The sequence below is a fragment of the Hordeum vulgare genome, chromosome 4H, assembly GCF_904849725.1.
Source record: "Hordeum vulgare subsp. vulgare chromosome 4H, MorexV3_pseudomolecules_assembly, whole genome shotgun sequence".
Classification (NCBI taxonomy): domain Eukaryota; kingdom Viridiplantae; phylum Streptophyta; class Magnoliopsida; order Poales; family Poaceae; genus Hordeum; species Hordeum vulgare.
In genome coordinates, this window is record NC_058521.1 from 465,513,069 (window position 1) to 465,529,955 (window position 16,887).

The window sequence follows — 16,887 nt, forward strand, 5'->3', positions numbered from 1 at the left end:
TCCTCGACAATTATCGATATGTCTCATTTTTGTTTTGTTCACATGATATCCGTAAATTCTTGAAGCGTCATGTGACTTTTATTTTTATTTTAGCAATGCACCCTGATGGTATGGTATAGTCCTTGGTTGATTTATAGAATGCTCTTTGCACTTCACTTATATCTTTTAAGTATTGCTTTATAGAATGTTTCGTGTGCTTCACTTATATCTTTTGAAGTTTGGATGCTCGCCTTTCTACATTTGAACACTGTTATTTGTAGAAAGCTCTTTTGATTCACTTATATTTATTAGAGAATGTCCAGGTATCTTGTAGAAAGAAATAAAACTCTCATGCTTCACTTATACCTATTTAGAGAGTTAACATGAATTGGTCATTCACATTGTTAGTCATAAAATCCTACATGAAAATTTTAGATTATTGAATATGATATTTTTGATTCCTTGTAATGGTTTTTTGACATTAAGATAGTAATATGTGGGTGCACGAGTGGATGATTGTGGTTTAGTAAGAATATTGGTGTTAAGGTTTGTGATTCGAGAAACATGCATGTATAGTCTCTAGGTAGGCGATGAAATTTAAGTATAATTTATCCCTGATTGAAATCCTTTGTGCCATTATAATCGGGGGTGCGCGATGGTTAACTCCTACCAATCTCCTCGCTAGGGGCATGTGAGTATTATTTGCTTCGAGGGAGCTAATAAAGCTTTCACAACAAGTATATGATCTCTTTATGACTAATGTGAGCCCATGGATTATACGCACTCTCACCTTTCCGCAATTTGCTAGCCTCTTCAGTACCGTGCATTGCCCTTTATCATCTCGAGAGTTGGTGCAAACTTTTCTGGTGCATCCAAACCCCGTGATATGATAAAATCTATCACACATAAGCCTCCTTATATCTTCCTCAAAACAACCACCATACCTACCTATCATGGCATTTCCATAGCCATTCTGAGATATATTGCCATGCAACTTTCGTCATCATCATATACATGACTTGAGCATTCACTCTCGTCTTGCTTTGCAGGATCGTAAGATAGTTAGCATGATATTTCCATGGCTTGTCTGTTTTCTGATATCTTTGCTACGCTAGATCATTGCACATCCTGGTACACTATCAGAGGCATTCATATAGTCATCATGTATAGTTTTATCATTATACAAAGTTGTAAGTAAATAAAAGTGCGATGATCATCATTATTAGAGCATTGTCCTAGTCTCCCACTGAGGAAAGGATGATGGAGACTATGATTCCCCCACTAGTCGGGATGAGACTCCGGACAAAAAAAATGAAAAACAAGTTATGCCAAATGAGCCCACCAAGATAAAAAAGAAGAAAAAGAGGAAGAAAAATGAGAAAGGATAAAAAGAGAAAAATGAAAACAAATGGAAAAAATGAATGAGAAAAAGAGAGAGAAGGGGTAGTGCTACTATCTTTTTCCACACTTCTGCTTAGAGATATCACCATGTTCTTCATATAAAGAGTCTCATGAGTTGCCATTTTCATATGCTAGTGTAATTTTTTTATAGAACTTGGCTTGTATATTCCGATGACAGGCTTCCTCAAATTCCCGAGGCCTTCATGAGCAAGCAAGTTGGATGCATGCCCAGTTAGATTCCGTTGAGCTTTCATAAACTTATACCTGTGGTGTATCCATTGTATGGAAATCCCTACTCCTTGCACTAATAACGATTGATGGGCATGTTCATAGACCGTTAGTCCACCTAATTGATGCGAGACTTTCTTTGCACTTTGACTCCTTCTGATCTATACCACCTATACTTGTGATCTGCGTTGGGTTTTCCGTGAAGAGTAACGGTTTATCACGGCATAATGTGGGTAAATGTCCCCCTCAGTTATGAAACCAAGGTTCATCGAACCAATAGGAATATAAACCACAATCGTCTTCAGAGGCTACACATAAAAGAACAAACAACGGGCACCTACACGGCAAGAGGGTTGTCAATCCTATTGTCTTGTTATTTACAAGTGTTGGGGAACGTCGCATGGGAAACAAAAAATTTCCTACGCGCACGAAGACCTATCATGGTGATGTCCATCTACGAGAGGGGATGTGTGATCTACGTACCCTTGTAGACCGTACAGCAGAAGCGTTAGTGAACGCGGTTGATGTAGTGGAACGTCCTCACGTCCCTCGATCCGCCCCGCGAACCGTCCCGCGATCAGTCACACGATCTAGTGCCGAACGGACGGCACCTCCACGTTCAGCACACGTACAGCTCGACGATGATCTCGGCCTTCTTGATCCAGCAAGAGAGACGGAGAGGTAGAAGATTTCTCCGGCAGCGTGACGGTGCTCCGGAGGTTGGTGATGATCTTGTCTCAGCAGGGCTCCGCCCGAGCTCCGCAGAAACGCGATCTAGAGGAAAAACCGTGGAGGTGTGTGGTCGGGCTGCCGTGGAAAAGTCGTCTCAAATCAGCCCTAAAACCTCTGTATATATAGGGGGAAGAAGGGGAGCCTTGCCTTGGGGCTCAAGGAGCCCCAAGGGGGTCGGCCGAGCCAAGGGGGGAAGGTCTCCCCCCCCCCCAAACCGAGTCCAACTTGGTTTGGTGGGTGGAGTCCTTCTTCCCTTTCCCACCTCCTCCTTTTTTTCTCTTTGATTTTCTTCCTATGGCGCATAGGGCCTTCTTGGGCTGTCCCACCAGCCCACTAAGGGCTGGTGTGCCACCCCCAAGGCTTATGGGCTTCCCCGGGGTGGGTTGCCCCCCCCCCCCCCCCCCGTGAACTCCCGGAACCCATTCGTCATTCCCGGTAACTCCGAAAACCTTCCGGTAATCAAATGAGGTCATCCTATATATCAATCTTCGTTTCCGGACCATTCCGGAAACCCTCGTGACGTCCGTGATCTCATCCGAGACTCCGAACAACATTCGGTAACCAACCATATAACTCAAATACGCATAAAACAACGTCGAACCTTAAGTGTGCAGACCCTGCGGGTTCGAGAACTATGCAGACATGACCCGAGTGACTCCTTGGTCAATATCCAATAGCGGGACCTGGATGCCCATATTGGATCCCACATATTCTACGAAGATCTTATCGTTTGAACCTCAGTGCCAAGGATTCATATAATCCCGTATGTCATTCCCTTTGTCCTTCGGTATGTTACTTGCCCGAGATTCGATCGTCAGTATCTGCATACCTATTTCAATCTCGATTACCGTCAAGTCTCTTTACTCGTTCCGTAATACAAGATCCTGCAACTTACACTAAGTCACTTTGCTTGCAAGGCTTGTGTGTGATGTTGTATTACCGAGTGGGCCCCCCGAGATACCTCTCCGTCACACGGAGTGACAAAATCCCAGTCTCGATCCATACTAACTCAACTAACACCTTCGGAGATACCTGTAGAGCATCTTTATAGTCACCCAGTTACGTTGCGACGTTTGATACACACAAAGCATTCCTCCGGTGTCAGTGAGTTATATGATCTCATGGTCATAGGAACAAATACTTGACACGCAGAAAACAGTAGCAACAAAATGACACGATCAACATGCTACGTCTATTAGTTTGGGTCTAGTCCATCACATGATTCTCCTAATGATGTGATCCCGTTATCAAGTAACCACACTTGCCTATGGCCAGGAAACCTTGGCCATCTTTGATCAACGAGCTAGTCAACTAGAGGCTTACTAGGGACAATGTTTTGTCTATGTATCCACACAAGTATTGTGTTTCCAATCAATACAATTATAGCATGGATAATAAACGATTATCATGAACAAAGAAATATAATAATAACTAATTTATTATTGCCTCTAGGGCATATTTCCAACAGTCTCCCACTTGCACTAGAGTCAATAATCTAGTTCACATCACCATGTGATTTCAACGAATCCAACACCCATATAGTTCTGGGGTTTGATCACGTCTTGCTCGTGAGAGAGATTTTAGTCAACAGTTCTGAAACTTTCAGATCCGTGCGTTCTTTACAAATCTTTATGTCATCTTATAGATGTTGCTACTACGTGCTATTCGGAAATGCTCCAAATATCTACTCTACTATACGAATCCGTTTCACTACTCATAGTTATTCAGATTAGTGTCAAAGCTTGCATCGACGTAATCCTTTACGACGAACTCTTTAACCACCTCCATAGTCGAGAAAAATTCCTCAGTCCATCAGTTACTAAGGATAAATTTTTGACCGCTGCTAGTGATTCAATCATGGACCACTCTCTGTACCTCTCAACAGAGTGCAAGGCACACATCAGGTGCGGTACTCAGCATGGCATACTTTAGAGTCTACGGCTAAGGCATAGAAGACGACCTTCGTCTATTTTCTTTATTCTGCCGTGGTCGGGTTTTGAGTCTTACTCAAATTCACACCTTACAACGCAACCAAGAACTCCTTCTTTGCTGATCTATTTTGAACTCCTTCAAAACTTGTCAAGGCATGCATTTTGTTGAAACTTCTATTAAGCGTTTTGATCTATCTCCATAGATCTTGATGCTCAATGTTCAAGTAGCTCATTCCAGGTATTCCTTTGAAAAACCTTTCAAACAACCTTGTATGCTTTACAGAAATTCTACATTACATCTGATCCACAATATGTCAACCACATATACTTATTAGAAATTCTATAGTGCTCCCACTCACTTCTTTGGAAATACAAGTTTCTCATAAACCTTGTACAAACCCAAAATCCTTGATCATCTCATCAAAGTGTATATTCCAACTCCGAGATGCTTGCACGAGTCCATTGAAGGATCGCTGGAGCTTGCATACTTGCTAGTATCTTTAGGATCGACAAAACCTCCTGGTTGTATCACATACAATGTTTGCTCAAGGAAACCGTCGATGAAACAATGTTTTGACATCCTATGTGCAATATTTCATAAATAATGCAGCAACTACTAACATAATTCTAACAGACTTTTAGCATCGCTACGAGTGAGAAAGTCTCATCATAGTCAACTGTTTGATCTTGTCGGAAACATCTTTGCGACAAGTCGATCTTTTCTTAATAGTGACTTATCACCATCATCGTCTGTCTTCCTTTTAAAGATCCATCTTTACTCAATAGTCTTCTGACCATCAAGTAGTTCTTCCAAAGTCTACACTTTGTTTTCATACATGGATCCTCTCTCGGATTTCATGGCTTCTAGCCATTTGTCGGAATCTGGGCCCACCATTGCTTTCTCCATAACTCGTAGGTTCATTGTTGCTCAACAACATGACCTCCAAGACAGGGTTACCGTACCACTCTGTAGTAGTACGCGACCTTGTCAACCTACGAGGCTTGTAGTAACTTGATCCGATGCTCGATGATCACCATCATCAGCTTTCACTTCAATTGGTGTAGGCGCCACAGGAACAACTTCCTGCGCCCTGCTACACACTGGTCTAAGTGATGGTTCAATAACCTCATCAAGTTCTACCACCCTCCCACTCAATTCTTTCGAGAGAAACCTTTCCTCGAGAAAGGATCCATTTATAGAAACAAACACTTTGCTTTTGGAGATGTACCCAACTGTTTTGAATATCCTATGAAGATGCATTTTTTCGCTTTGGGTTCGAGCTTATCAGACTAAAACTTTTTCACATAAGTGTCGAAACCCCAAACTTTCAAGAAACGACAGTTTAAATTTCTCTAAACCTCAGTCTATACTGTGTCCTCTCAACGGAAATACGTGGTGCCCTATTTGAAGTGAATGCGGTTGTCTCTAATGCTCAACCCATAAACGATAGTGGTAATTCGATAAGAGACATCACAGCATGCACCTTACCAAATAGTGTGTGGCTATGACGTTCAGACACATCATCACACTATGATGTTCTAGGTGGCATGAACTGCGAAACAATTTCCACATTGTCTTAACTGCGTACCAAAACTCGTAACTCAGATATTCATTTCTATGATCATATCGTAGACAGTTTATCCTCTTGTTATGACGAACTTGACTCCGAAACAGAATTGAACTTTTCAATATTTCAGACTTGTGATTCATTAAGCAAATACTCTAGTATCTACTCAAATCGTCATTGAAGCAAGAACATAATGATATCCACTGCGTACCTCAGCACCCATTGGACTGCATACATCAAAATGTATCACTTCCAACAAGTTACTATCTTATTTCATCTCAATGAAAACAAGGCCTTGCTCATGTGGTATGATTTGCATGTCACTAGTGATTCAAAATCAAGTGAGTATAAAGATCCATCAGCATGGAGCCTCTTCATGCAATTTATACCAACATGACTCAAGCGGCGGTGCCACAAGTAAGTGGTACTATCATCATTACCTCGTATCTTTTGGCACCAATATCATGAACATGTGTAACACTACGATCGAGATTCAATAAACCATTGAAGGTGATTATTCAAGAAAATAGAGTAACCATTATTCTCTTTAAATGAATAATCGTATTGCAATAAACACGATCCAATCATGTTCATGCTTAACGCAAGCACCAAATAACAATTTTTTAGGTTTAACACAAATCCCGATGGTAGAGGGAGCGTGCGACGTTTGATCATATCAACCTTGGAAACACTTCCAACACGTATCTTCATCTCGCCTTTAGCTAGTCTCCGTTTATGCCGTAGCTTTCATTTCGTGTTACTAATCACTTAGCGACCGAACCGGTATCCAAAACCCTCATGCTACTAGGAGTACTAGTAAAGTACACATCAACATCATGTATATCAAATATACTTCTTTCGACTTTTGCCAGCCTTCTTATCTACCAAGTATCTAGAGTTGCTCCGCCTCAGTGACTGTTCCCCTCATTACAGAAGCACTTAGTCTCGGGTTTGGGTTTAATCTTGGGTCTCTTCATTAGTGCAGCAACTGTTTTGCCATTTCACGAAGTATCCCTTCTAGCCCTTGCCTTTCTTGAAACTTAGTGGTTTTACAAACCATCAACTATTGATGCTCCTTCTTGATTTCTACTTTCGCAGTGTCAAACATCGCGAATCGCTCAAGGATCATTGTATATATCCTTGATATGTTATAGTTCATCACGAAGCTCTCACAGCTTGGTGGCAGTGACTTTGGAGAACCATCACTATCTCATCTGGAAGATTAACTCCCACTTGATTCAAGTGATTGTCGTACTCAGACAATCTGAGCACACGCTCAACGATTGAGCTTTTCTCCTTTACTTTGTGGACAAAGAATCTTGTCGGAGGTCTCGTACCTCTCAACAAGGGCACGAGTATGAAATCACAATTTCATCTCTTTGTTGGGGAATGTCGGATGGGAAACAAAAAATTTCCTACGCGCACGAAGACCTATCATGGTGATGTCCATCTACGAGAGGGGATGAGTGATCTACGTACCCTTGTAGACCGTATAGCAGAAGCGTTAGTGAACGCGGTTGATATAGTGGAACGTCCTCACGTCCCTCGATCCGCCCCACGAACAATCCCGCAATCAGTCCCACGATCTAGTACCGAACGGACAGCACCTCCGCGTTCAGCACATGTACATCTCGACGATGATCTCGGCCTTCTTGATCAAGCAAGAGAGACGGAGAGGTAGAAGAGTTCTCCGGAAGCGTGACGGCGCTCCGGAGGTTGGTGATGATCTCGTCTCAGCAGGGCTCCGCCCGAGCTCCGCAGAAACGCGATCTAGAGGAAAAACCGTGGAGGTATGTGGTCGGGCTGCCGTGGAAAAGTCGTCTCAAATCAGCCCTAAAACCTCTGTATATATAGATGGGAGAGGGGGGACCTTACCTTGGGTCTCAAGGAGCCCCAAGGGGGTCGGCCGAGCCAAAGGGGGGAAGGACTCCCCCCCAAACCGAGTCCTACTTGGTTTGGTGGGTGGAGTCCTTCTTTCCTTTCCCACCTCCTCCTTTTTTTCTTTTCTCTTTGATTTTTATTCCAATGCGCATAGGGCCCTTTTGGGCTGTCCCACCAGCCCACTAAGGGCTGGTGCGCCACCCTCAAGGCCTATGGGCTTCCCCGGGGTGGGCCACTCAAATGACTAGAGGGATGTATTTTTGAGTGGGAGTTTATTAGTAATTTGATTAGTTAAACTCTAATTGTCTTGAACATAGTCTAAGTCCACTTTGCAATATTTTATGTTGTAGATCAATGGATCACGCAGTAGCAACCCAGAATTTCAATACGTTCCTAGAGAAAGCTAAGTTGACAGATGATGGAAGCAACTTTGTAGACTGGGCACGTAATCTTAGGCTCATCCTACAAGCTAGGAAAAAGAATTATATCCTTGATGCTGCACTAGGAGATGAACCACCCGCTATGTCTGACCAAGATGTTTTGAACTCTTGGCAATCGCGTAAGGAGGACTACTCCGTAGTTCAATGTGCAGTCTTGTATGGCTTAGAACCGGGACTTCAACGACGTTTTGAGCGTCATGGAGCGTATGATATGTTCCAGGAATTGAAGTTTATCTTTCAAAAGAACGCCCGGATCGAGAGGTATGAGACCTTTGATAAATTCTATGCTTGCAAGATGGAGGAGAATTTGTCTGTCAGTGTTCATGTGCTCAAAATGTTTGGTTACTCAAACCGTCTAGCTGAGCTGGGGATTGAACTCCCGCAAGAGGCTATCACTGACAGAATTCTTCAATCACTACCACCTAGCTACAAGAGCTTTGTGTTGAACTATAACATGCAAGGGATGACCAAGTCACCCGGCGAGTTATTCGCGATGCTGAAATTCGCAGAGTCAGAACTCCGGAAAGAGCATCGAGTGTTGATGGTCAATAAGACAACTGGTTTCAAGAGAAACGGGAAAGGAAAGAAGGGTAACTCCAAGAAGAGCGGTAAACCTGTTGCCAATCCGGCGAAGAAACCCAAGGTTGGGCCTAAGCCGGGAACGGAGTGTTATTATTGCAAGGGGATGGGTCGCTGGAAGCGCAACTGCCCCAAGTATTTGGCTGATAAGAAGGCGGCCAAAGAAAAATCAGGTATATGTGATATACATGTTATTGATGTGTACTTAACCAACTCTCGTATTAGTGCTTGGGTATTTGATACCGGTTATGTTGCTCATATTTGCAACTCGAAGCAGGAACTGCGGAATAAACGAAGGCTGGCGAAGGATGAAGTGACGATGCGCGTGGGAAATGGTTCCAAGGTTGATGCAATCGCTGTCGGCATAGTCTCACTTCAATTACCGTCCGGATTAGTTATGAACTTAAATAATTGTTATTTAGCGCCTGCGTTAAGCATGAACATTATCTGGATCTTGTTTATTGCGAGACGGTTACTCGTTTAAGTCAGAGAATAATGGTTGTTCTATTTCTATGAGTAATATCTTTTATGGTCATGCACCCAATGTGAGAGGTTTGTTCATATTGAATCTTGATTGTGATGATACACATATACATAACATTAAGACCAAAAGATGTAGAGTTAACAATGATAGCGCCACGTTTTTGTGGCACTGCCGCTTAGGTCATATTGGAGTAAAGCGCATGAAGAAACTCCATTTCGATGGGCTTTTGGAGTCACTTGATTTTGAATCACTTGACACGTGCGAACCATGCCTCATGGGTAAGATGACTAAGACTCCGTTCTCCGGAACAATGGAGCGTGCAAGTTACTTGTTGGAGATCATACATACCGATGTGTGCGGTCCGATGAGTGTGGAGGCGCGCGGCGGATATCGTTATTTTCTCACCTTCACTGATGATTTGAGTAGGTATGGATATATCTACTTGATGAAGCACAAGTCTGAAACGTTTGAGAAGTTCAAGCAATTTAAAAGTGAAGTTGAAAATCATCGTAACAAGAAGATCAAGTTCCTACGTTCTGATCGTGGGGGCGAATATCTGAGTTTCGAGTTTGGTGCTCACTTAAGACAATGTGGAATAGTTTCACAGTTGACACCGCCTGGAACACTTCAGCGTAATGGTGTGTCCGAACATCGTAATCGTACTTTGTTAGATATGGTGCGATCTACGATGTCTCTTACCGATTTGTCGTTATCATTTTGGGGTTATGCATTAGAGACAGTTGCATTCACTTTAAATAGGGCACCGTCAGAATCCATTGAGACGACACCATATGAGCTATGGTATGGCAAGATGCCAAAGTTGTCGTTTCTTAAAGTTTGGGGATGTGATGCTTATGTCAAAAAGCTTCAGCCTGAAAAGCTAGAACCCAAAGCGGAAAAGTGTGTCTTCATAGGTTACCCAAAGGAGACAGTTGGGTACACCTTCTATCTCAGATCCGAGGGCAAAGTGTTTGTTGCTAAGAATGAAGCTTTTCTTGAGAAGGAGTTTCTCTCAAAAGAATTGAGTGGGAGGAATATAGAACTTGATGAGGTTGTAGAACCTCTACTCCCTCTAGATAGTGGCGCAGGGTAGGGGGAAACCTCTATCGAAGCGACGCCGGTTGAGGAGGAGGCTAATGATGATGATCATGAAGCTTCGGATCAAGTTGCTATCGGACCTCGCAGGTCGACAAGATCACGTACTGCTCCACGGTGGTACAGTAATCGTGTCTTATCAATCATGTTGTTAGACAAAATGAACCTGCGAATTATGAAGAAGCAATTGTGGGCCCGGATTTCAACAAATGGTTGGAGGCCATGAAGCCCGAGATATGATCTATGAATGAAAACAAAGTGTGCACTTTGGAAGTATTACCTAAAGGTCGCAAGGCTATTCAGAACAAATGGATCTTTAAGAAGAAGACGGACGCGGACGGTAATGTGACCATTTATAAAGCTCGACTTGTGGCAAAGGGTTTTTCACAAGTTCAAGGAGTTGACTACGATGAGACGTTCTCACCGGTAGAGATGCTTAAGTCCGTCCGAATCATGTTACCAATAGCTGCATTTTTCGATTATGAAATCTGGCAGATGGATGTCAAAACGGTGTTCCTTAACGGTTTTCTTAAGGAAGAGTTGTATATGATGCAACCCGAAGGTTTTGTCGATCCAAAGAATGCTATCAAAGTGTGCAAGCTCCAGTGATCCATTTATGGACTGGTGCAAGCATCTCGGAGTTGGAATAAGCGCTTTGATGAAGTGATCAAAGCGTTTGGGTTTATACAAGTTGTTGGAGAATCTTGTATTTACAAGAAAGTGAGTGGGAGCCCTGTGGCGTTTCTAATATTATATGTGGATAACATATTGCTGATTGGAAACAATGTGGAACTTTTAGAGAGCGTAAAAGATTACTTGAACAAGTGTTTTTCTATGAAGGACCTAGGAGAAGCTACTTACATATGAGGCATTAAGATCTACAGGGATAGATCAAGGCGCCTGATAGGACTTTCGCAAAGCACATACCTTGATAAAATTTCGAAGAAGTTCAAAATGGAGCAGTCCAAGAAGGGGTTCTTGCCAGTATTACAAGGTATAAAATTGAGTAAGACTCAATGCCCAGTAATTGCGGAAGATAGAAAAAAGATGAGTACCGTCCCCTATGCTTCAGCTATAGGGTCTATCATGTATGCAATGTTGTGCACTAGAACGGACGTCAGCCTGGCCATAAGTATGGCAGGCAGGTTTCAAAGTAATCCAGCAGTGGATCACTGGACGGCGATCAAGAATATTCTGAAGTACCTGAAAAGGACTAAGGAAATGTTTCTCGTTTATGGATGTGACGAAGAGCTCGTCGTAAAGGGTTACGTCGATGCAAGCTTTGACACTGATCTGGATGACTCTAAGTCTCAAACCGGATACGTATTTATTTTTAAAGGGGGTGCGGTAAGCTCGTGCAGTTCCAAGCAAAGCGTCGTAGCGGATTCTACATGTGAGGCGGAGTACATGGCTGCCTCGGAGGCAGCTAAGGAGGGTGTCTAGATGAAGCAGTTCATGATGGATCTTGGAGTTGTGCTGAGTGCACTAAATCCAATAACTATGTTCTATGACAACACTGGTGCCATTGGTTTAGCAAAGGAACCAAGGTTTCACAAGAAGACCACACACATCAAACGACGCTTCAACCTCATCCGCGACTACATCGAAGGAGAGGACGTAAATATTTGCAAAGTGCACACGGATCTGAATGTAGCAGATCTGCTGACTAAACCTCTTCCATGAGCGAAGCATGATCAACACCAGAACTATATGGGTGTAAGATTTCAGCTGCTTCAAAGAAAGATTTCAGGAAAAAAATCTCGCAAAAAATAGAGAGAAAGATTTCAAAAATAACGTACATAGAAATCTATTTGAAGCTATATGTGGTGGCGTGATGCAAACTATTTCCAACTGCTTCAGAGAAAGATTTCAAAAAAAGAAACAAATCACATAAAAAGAGAGAGAAAGGTTTAAAAAATAACATATAAAGAAAAACTAGCAAGATCCTGATATGTCTCCAATGTATCTATAATTTTTGCTGGTTCCATGCTATTATCTTGTCAAACTCTGGATGTTTTGTATGCCTTTTATATCTTTTTTGGGACTAACTTATTAACTCAGTGCCAAGTGCCAGTTCTTGTTTTTCCGTGTTTTTGACCCTTTTCAGAGGAGAATATTAACAGAGTCCAAACGGAATAAAACTTCCGAAAAGATTTTATCCGGAACAGAAGATACGCAGGGGCGTGAGAACCAAGGCAGAGGCCACCAGGGGAGGCCACAAGCCCCCTAGGTGCGGCCAGGGGGCCCGCGCCTAGCAGGCTTGTGGGCCCCCTGTGGCTCGTCTGCCCTACTTCTTCCGCCTATAAATCTCCGAAAAATCCAAAACCACGAGAGAGATCCACGGAAATACTTTTCCGTCGCCGCAAGCTTCTGTCTCCGCGAGATCCCATCTGGGGCACGTTCTGGTGCCCTGACGGAGGGGGGTTCGGATACGGAGGGCTTCTTCATCAACACCATTGCCTCTCCGATGATGCGTGAGTAGTTCACCATAGACCTTTGGGTCCATAGCTAGTAGCTAGATGGCTTCTTCTCTCTCTTGGATCTTCAATACAAAGTTCTCCATGATCTTCATGGAGATCTATCCGATGTAATCTTCTTTTGCGGTGTGTTTGTCGAGATCCGATGAATTGTGGATTTATGATCAGATTATCTATGAATCTTATTTGAGTTTCTTCTGATCTATTATATGCATGATTTCATATCCTTGTAATTCTCTTCGAGTTGTGGGTTTTGTTTGGCCAACTTGATCTATGATTCTTGCAATGGGAGAAGTGCTTGGTTTTGGGTTCATACCGTGCGATGACCTCACCCAGTGACAGAAGGGGTAGCAAGGCACGCATCATGTTGTTGCCATCAATGGTAAAAAGATGGGGTTTATATCTATTGCATGAATTTATCCCTCTACATCATGTCATCTTGCTTAAGGCGTTACTCTGTTCGTCATGAACTCAATACACTAGATGCATGCTGGATAGTGGTCGATGTGTGGAGTAATAGTAGTAGATGCAGACAGTATCGGTCTACTTGTCTCGGACGTGATGCCTATATGTATGATCATTGCCTTAGATATTGTCATGACTTTGCGCGGTTCTATCAATTGCTCGACAATAATTCGTTCACCCACCGTAATATTTGCTATTTTGAGAGAAGCCTCTAGTGAACACTATGGCCCCCGGATCTACTTCACATCATATTTTCAGCCTTACACTTTTACTTCGTTGCACTTTCCACCTTCAGATCTCACTTTGCAATCAATCTTGAAGGGATTGACAACCCCTTTATAGCGTTGGGTGCAAGCTCGTTTGTGTTTGCGCAGGTACTCTGGACACTTGGCTTGATTCTCCTACTGGATTGATACCTTGGTTCTCAAACTGAGGGAAATACTTACTGCTACTATGCTGCATCACCTTTTCCTCTTCAGGGGAAAAACCAACGCAAGCTCAAGAGGTAGAAAATCCAACCAACCAAACTACGTTTTGAGTTAGTAGGTGTGTTCGTGTGATGCGGATTAGTTTCAGATAGTTTGCACGTTGTCTGAAAATCTAATTTCAAGCTATATGTGGTGGTGTGGTGCAAATTACTTTCAGTTGCTTCAAAGAAAGCTTTCAGGAAAAAAATCTCCCAAAAAATAGAGAGAAAGATTTCAAAAATAACGTACATAGAAAAAGAGTAGCGACCCTAGATGGGCTGATGCACCTCCCACCAAAACCCAAGTCGCACAAGGGGGCAAGGGAGGCCAAACCCTAGGTGTGGTGGCTGCCTTGGGTGGCAAGCCACCCCTAGGGCGCCGTGCCCTCCACCTCTTGGGTCGCGGCCCCTCCCATCTAGGGCTGCAGCCGCACCACCTAGGGAAACCCTATGGGTGGCGCAGCCCCTCTCCCTCCCTCCAATATATACCCAAGGGTTTGGGGCTGCAAACACACAAGTTTCTTCCTCCCTCGGCGCAGCCCTGCTCTTCCTCCTCCTCCTCCTCCTCCGTAGCGCTTGGCTAAGCCTTGCCGGAGTACCACGTAGCTCCACCGTCACCACGTCATCGTGCTGCCGGACCTCGCCCTCAACTTCTCCTCTCTCCTTGCTGGATCAAGGTGAAGGAGACGTCACTGGGCTACACGCCATTGTTCGGCACTTAGATCGGAATCTTCCGCGATCTGAATCTCTACGAGTGCGACTCCATCAACCGTGTCCATAGAAACGCTTCTACTTAGCGATCTTCAAAGGTATGAAGATGCTCTACCCCTTGCTCGTTGCTAGTATCTCCTAGATGGATCTTGGTGAAGCATAGGATTTTTTTTGAATTACTACTACGATCCCCAACATTCTCACCTCCTTTCCTATCTCGTACATAATTTCTTGATATAAGGTAAAAGGAATAGCACTAACACTAGCACCCATATCACATAAACCATGATAGCAATGATCTACTATTTTGACTGAGACGGCACACATGCCAACAACAGGTCTATTTTTATCATTAGTATCAGGTTTGACAATTCTAGCAGCTTCTTCACTCAAATAAGTAACACGCCCATCGATATTATTGACCAAGAGATTTTTAACCATAGCAGTACTAGGTTCTACCTTGATTTGTCACAGGGTTTGATTGTTCTAACATAACTTTTGTTAACTACGGTTGAAGCGTTAGCACGGTCCTTTATATTAACAGGGAAAGGTGGTTTCTTAATATAAGTAGTAGGCACAACTCGATCAACATTGTAAATGATAGTTTCATCCTCATCTTTAATTGATTCTTCAACTTTTTCTTTAATAGGTGGATGATATTTAAACCATTTCTTTTTAGGGAGATCAACATGAGTAGCAAAGGTTTCATAGAATGAGGCCATTCTTGGAAAAAACAAACATGACAATCCTTGCTAAATGAAGTTGTCATCATCATGACAACGTAATTTGCCATCTTGGACATTCGATCTGCCATGCTAGAAAATCTGAATTCAATTTGTAGCGAAATCCAACCAACTAAACTACATTTTGAGTTACTAGGCGTGTTCGTGTGATGCGGATTAGTTCTAGATAGTTTGCATGTTGTCTGTGTGTATATCTTCAAGCTATATGCGGTGTCATGGTGCAAATTATTGCCAACTGCTTCAACTAAAGATTTTAGAAGAAAAAAATATCTCAAAAAAGGGAGGAAAAAATTTAAAAAATAACGACAAAGAAAAAGTAGAGACCACGATGACAAATCAAACTTTTTAAAGACCAATTATATTTTTCTGGGAATGACAGACACGACAACCCTTGCTAAAGTAAATTGTCATCATCATGACAACGCAATTTGCCATCTTGGACATTCGATCTGCCATGCATAAAAAAATTGAGTTCAATTTGTAGCGAAATCCAACCAACCAAACTACATTTTGAGTTACTAGTTTGAATGAAAGATTTCAAATATATATTCGAGCTATATGTGATGGCGTGGTGCAAATTATTTCCAGCTGCTTCAAAGAAAGATTTTGGAAAAAGTAAATCGCATAAAAAAGAGAGAAATATTTGGAAAATAAGATACAAAGAAAAGGTAGCAAAATTTGTAGCAGAATCCAACCAACCAAACTACATTTTAAGTTACTAGGTGTGTTTTGTGTGATGCAGATTAGTTCCACATAGTTTGCACGTTGTTTAGAAATATATTTTCAAGCTATATGTGGTGGTCTGGTGGAAATTATTTCTAGCTACTTCGAAAAAAGAGTTTAAAAAAATCACATAAAAGGAGAGAGAAATATTTAAAAATAAACATACAAAAAATAGTGAAACCCAACCAACCAAACTACGTTTTGAGTTACTAGGTGTGTTTGTGTGATACAGATTAGTTCGAGATAGTTTGCACGTTAGTTAGAAATCTATTTCAAGCTATATGTGGTGACGTGATGCAAACTATTTCCAACTGCATCAAATAAAGATTTATCAAAAAACAAATCACATAAAAAGAGAGATAAAGATTTAAAAAATAACATATAAAGAAAAAGTAACGAAATCCAACCAACCAAACTACGTTTTGAGTTAGTAGGTGTGTTCGTGTGATGCAGATTAGTTCCAAATAGTTTGCACGATGTCTGAAAATCTATTTTCAAGCTATATGTGGTGGCGTGGTGCAAATTATTTTTAGCTGCTTCAAAGAAAGATTTCACGAAAAAAACCTCGCAAAAAATAGAGAGAAAGATTTCAAAAATAACATACATAGAAATCTATTTCAAGCTATATGTGGTGGCATGATGCAAACTATTTCCAGCTGCTTCAGAGAAAGATTTCAAAAAAGAAACAAATCACATAAAAAGGGAGAGAAAGATTTAAAAAATAACATATAAAGAAAAAGTAGCGAGATCCAACCAACGAAACTACGTTTTGAGTTAGTAGGTGTGTTCATGTGATGCATATTAGTTTCAGATAGTTTGCACGTTGTGTGAAAATCTAATTTCAAGCTATATGTGGTGGTGTGGTGCCAATTATTTTCAGCTTCTTTAAAGAAAGATTTCATGAAAAAAATCTCCCAAAAAATAGAGAGAAAGATTTGAAAAATAACGTACATAGAAAAAGAGTAGCGACCCTAGATGGGCTAG